The sequence below is a fragment of the Bidens hawaiensis genome, unplaced genomic scaffold (genome assembly GCF_021521415.1).
Source record: "Bidens hawaiensis isolate Kalapana, Puna unplaced genomic scaffold, B.hawaiensis_p1.1 tig00026222_1, whole genome shotgun sequence".
Classification (NCBI taxonomy): Eukaryota; Viridiplantae; Streptophyta; class Magnoliopsida; order Asterales; family Asteraceae; genus Bidens; species Bidens hawaiensis.
Genome location: NW_027494224.1, coordinates 1 through 5,000, shown reverse-complemented (window position 1 = coordinate 5,000; position 5,000 = coordinate 1). Strand labels below are relative to the sequence as shown.

The 5,000-nt window shown below is 52.1% G+C and overlaps 1 non-coding gene across 1 annotated transcript; it reads right to left on the bottom strand.

The window, feature by feature from the left end:
• Positions 1 to 321: 321 nt before the first annotated feature.
• Positions 322 to 440, bottom strand: LOC143573162 (5S ribosomal RNA). The gene has a single exon (XR_013142376.1). It is a non-coding gene; the product is annotated as a 5S ribosomal RNA (ribosomal RNA).
• Positions 441 to 5,000: the final 4,560 nt, after the last annotated feature.

Genomic DNA, 5,000 nt, shown 5'->3' with positions numbered 1-5,000 from the left:
AACCCGAGTACTTGTCCAACTCAAACAAAACCAACCCAATTCTCCCACCCTGAACCTAATAAGGCAAAGAGGCTGTATATATATTACACACATGAAATTCGTACGAGTGTTGTCAGTGTTGGCGCGGCACCAAGCTTAAACTCATACAGTCCAACTACGAGCCCGAGGCTGGCCGTATGTAAATCATACAAGTGTTGGCGCGGCACCAAGTTGAAATGGCACGTGTCTTGAACTTTTGCGAGAAAGTTGGAAATGCACAAAACAACTCAACCCAAACATGGCACCAAGTCATGCACAAAAACATAAAAGTATCAAAAAAAAGGGTTGCAACACGAGGACTTCCCAGGGGGTCACCCATCCTAGTACTACTCTCGCCCAAGCACGCTTAACTGCGGAGTTCTGATGGGATCCGGTGCATTAGTGCTGGTATGATCGCAACCGAAATAGAAGCATTAGCTTATTCATTTATACATTTCCCAAAAGGTAAAAAAATAAAAGAATCAAGACTTCCCAGTGGGGTCACCCATCCTAGTACTACTCTAGACGAAGCACGCCTAACTGTGAAGTTCTGTGGATACGAGGCACAAGTAGCTGCAATGCTATGAATGTGTATATCCACCATGATTATATTGTTTTATACAATCACCACATGACATTTAGCAAACTGGCCTGTAATCCTGGCACTTTACCCGATAAGCTGGTCATAAAGTTTCCTCTCATGTTCGCAAGTCACGTCGCCCGATAACCTGGCCACAATGACTTGCAAAACCAAAGCTGGCCGGTAAACCTGGCACGTTACCCGATAAATGCACGGCACGTTGCCGGTAACCTGGGCACGTTGCCCGGTAAGGTTAGCACGTTACCCGATAAAATGTCGGCGTTGCCCGGTAAATTATCCACGTTGCCCGGCAAACCTGGCCCGCTGCCCGGTAAGGTTAGCACGCTGTTCGACAAACCTGTTACGGTCCATCGGCTTCGGGTTAACCCGAAGACATGATGTCATGATTCCATACCCGTTAACGTCGACCCATTCTGTAAAAAAACCTGGAACGTTGATGTCGAGCGAGCCCGGTCCGCATTCGGGTCCGAGCACGACACGGATCTACGTTTTAAACACATGACTGACTAACGATCGTGACCGACTAACGATTCCATAACACACCACCTATACCCATGATAATGCTTCCCCGCTACAAGTCCCATTTTCGTGAAACTTGTGGTGACGTCGAGGGCCCGAGCACGACACGGTCAACGTGTTGACCCGAAAACATGAGGTTACCAACCCCGACCCCATAAACCGCTCATAAAGTTTCCTCTCATGTCCCGGACGCAACGCCTCGTGTCATTAAAGCGGAGTTGCCCAAAACAGGCCCACGGGCCCACCAAGCCCGGCCCGCGGGCCCTTCACGACACGAAAGGGGGTTCATTTCTCTTGGACAGTCATATCTCATGGTCACGAGTACCCTCACAGAGCCTCGTGTCGATCCAACCCCGTTTGGACACCTTGCCCCCACCAAAGGCCTTACGGACCAACCGGGCCCACCAAGCGGCCCGTCCCGACCCGAAAACCAAAATTTTTTTTTTTGGGAAACTCATATTTCAATGTCCCGATGCCCCACGCCAAATTTCGTGTCAATCCGACCTCGTTTGGTAGGGTTTTCAAAAATTATGATTCCTCAAAAATTTAATATCTGTTCCTGTCACTATGCTAATTGTTCAGAATGCATATATAGGGAAGGGGTGGGTGTTGAGCGCCCATGCCTGGGCAAAGTTGGCTACCAAGCTAAAATATGGAGGTTCAACGTATGAGAAACCAAAGCCCCTCCCCCATGTTGCATACGAAGCTTGCCCAACGACTTGGTTTCTTGCACAACGACCCGAGTATACTGCCCCAAAGTTGCACGCCCATGGCCAGGCCAAGGCATGCCAAGGCGCCCATGGGCAAGCCAAAGGCATGCCTAGGCACGGCCAAAGCAAGCCAAAGGCACGGCCAAGGCAAGCCAAAGGCATGCCAAGGCAAGCCAAAGGCACGTCTAGGGCATGCCAAGGCACGCCCATGGTCAGGCCAAGGCTTGCCAAGGCACGCCCATGGCCAGGCCAAGGCATGCCAAGGCGCCCATGGGCAAGCCAAAGGCATGCCAAGGCACGCCCATGGGCAAGCCAACGGCATGCCAAGGCGCCCATGGCCAGGCCAAGGCACGTCCAAGGCATGCCAAAGCTCGGCCAAGGCAAGCCAAAGGCATGCCTAGGCACGCCCATGGCCAGGCCAAGGCATGCCAAGGCGCCCATGGGCAAGCAAAAGGCACGGCCAAGGCATGCCAATGCGCCCATGGGCAAGCCAAAGGCATGCCTAGGCACGGCCAAGGCAAGCCAAAGGCATGCCAAGGCAAGCCAAAGGCACGTCTTGGGCATGCAAGGCTCGGCCAAGGCATGCCCTGGCACGCACATGGCCAGGCCAAGGCAAGCCAAAGGCATGCCAAGGCAGGCCAAAGGCACGTTCAAGGCATACCAAGGCGCCCATGGGCAAGCCAAAGGCATGCCAAGGCACGCCCATGGCCAGGCCAAGGCATGCCAAGGCGCCCATGGGCAAGCCAAAGGCACGTCTTGGGCATGCAAGGCTCGGCCTAGGCACGGCCAAGGCAAGCCAAGGCAAGCCAAAGGCAAGCCTAAGGCATGCCAAGGCGCCCATGGGCAAGCCTAAGGCATCCCAAGGCAAGCCAAAGGCACGTCCAAGGCATGCCAAGGCGCCCATGGGCAAGCCAAAGGCATGCCAAGGCACGCCCATGGCCAGGCCAAGACATGCCAAGGCGCCCATGGGCAAGCCAAAGGCATGCCAAGGCACGCCCGTGGGCAAGCCAAAGGCATGCCCAGGCACGCCCATGGCCAGGCCAAGGCAAGCCAAAGGCATGCAAAACTCGGCCAAGGCATGCAAAACTCGGCCAAGGCACGGCCAAGGCATGCAAAACTCGGCCAAGGCACGGCCAAAGGCATGCCAAGGCATGCAAAACTCGGCCAAGGCTAGCATATGGGTGCCTTCAAAAATTATGATTCCTCAAAAATTTAATGTCTGTTCCTGTCACTTTGCTAAATGTTCAGAATGTATATATAGGGGGGAGTGGGTTGAGAGCAAGCATGCCTTAGGGAAGGTTGCCCCCTTGTCATGGCTGTGGGCTGCCATGACATGCTTGCTCGTCCGTTCTAGGCATGATTTAAGGTCGATGGTGGGTTTACGAAATTTTGTGGTGCAACGACACGTCCCTTTTATCCAAACGAAGCGTGGCTGGGGTGCTGGGTTGCTTTACTCGTCCAAGGCTTGATTCTTGGCTTTCCTGGTTTGGTTTCGAGAAGCGGCTGCCGAGGTGTATTTGAGGCGATGGCTAGGATGTTGGATTCCTGATTGATGGATCCCCAACTGATTTGTCCGGGGGGCCTCTTGTACGTTGACCGCCTTGCCCGGAATGGCTAGTTCCCCCGGGGGGGTCGTCATACGGTAGTCGTGGGAAGTCTGGTCGAGAGCTGGAAGATTAGTGGGCGCCTGTCGGTTGAGGGCACCTCCCAGGCCCAAGAATAGCATTATTCAGGTTGAGGTCACCTCCCTGATGAAAACAATGCTTTGGCCTGTCCTAGTCATGGTTATTGTGGATCGTTGCCTGCTGTTTTTTACAGCGTTGTTGTTGCCACAAGTGGGATAATTTCGTTTCGTTCGATCTTGATGAATGTCTAGAACGGCTTGGGTGGGGGGCGGGGGGTTGGGGGGTATTCGCATCGCCCGGTGCTTTCTGGGGATTGCCATGGCTTTTGGCTGTTCACAATGCCTTTGTGCCTTGTGGGTTGTCACTAGTTGAGCGGTTCTTGGGAATGTCCATCGTAAAGGTGCATGAGTTGTGTTTGGTTTGTTACGGGTGGTTGGCTCTTTGCTTGTGCAACAACTTCCACCCGGCATACCTCTTCAGTTGTTTGTTTGGGCATCTATTGCCTGGCCAAATTGTGGGTTTCTGTGTTGCGTACCTAAGCGTTGGTATTGTCTTGGTTGATTACAGTTGATTTCGTCTCGTGCCATTTTTGTTGCATCGGATGAACCACAAGGCGGTCTCTTTGATCCACAACATTATGCTTGCGTTGATGTTGTGGCCCATTGAGCGTTGCTTGGTATCCTGGATATGGAAAACGATGTGGGCATGGGGTCTCATGGGATCCTTATTTTGCCCTCATTTAGCGTTTGTGCCTCTCTTAACATGACTTGCTGTCTTGCCTGGTTTGGCCTTGCCATCGGGAGGGTTTGTCAAAGTTAACAATGCTTACTGTCTTGCCTGTTTGGCCCTGCCATCGGGAGGGTTTGTCAAAGTTAACAATGCTTACTGTCTTGCCTGAAACGGCTTTGCCATCGGGAGGGTTTGTCAAAGTTAACAATGCTTACTGTCTTGCCTGAAACGGCTTTGCCATAGGGAGGGTTTGTCAAAGTTAACAATGCTTACTGTCTTGCCTGAATTGGCCTTGCCATCAGGAGGGTTTGTCAAAGTTAACAATGCTTACTGTCTTGCCTGTTTTGGCCTTGCCATCGGGAGGGTTTGTCAAAGTTAACAATGCCTACTGTCTTGCCTGAATTGGCCTTGCCATCGGGAGGGTTTGTCAAAGTTAACAATGCCTACTGTCTTGCCTGATTTGGCTTTGCCATCAGGAGGGTTTGTCAAAGTTAACATGACCTACTGTCTTGCCTGAATCGGCTTTGCCATTGGGATCAGGAGGGTTTGTCAAAGAGTGGCGCATCACCTTGAAAGACTTGCCTGTCCCGTGTTGGCTCGTACCAGCGGGCGGGTTATGTCAATTAGGGATGCTACCTGGTTGATCCTGCCAGTAGTCATATGCTTGTCTCAAAGATTAAGCCATGCATGTGTAAGTATGAACAAATTCAGACTGTGAAACTGCGAATGGCTCATTAAATCAGTTATAGTTTGTTTGATGGTATCTTGCTACTCGGATAACCGTAGTAATTCTAGAGC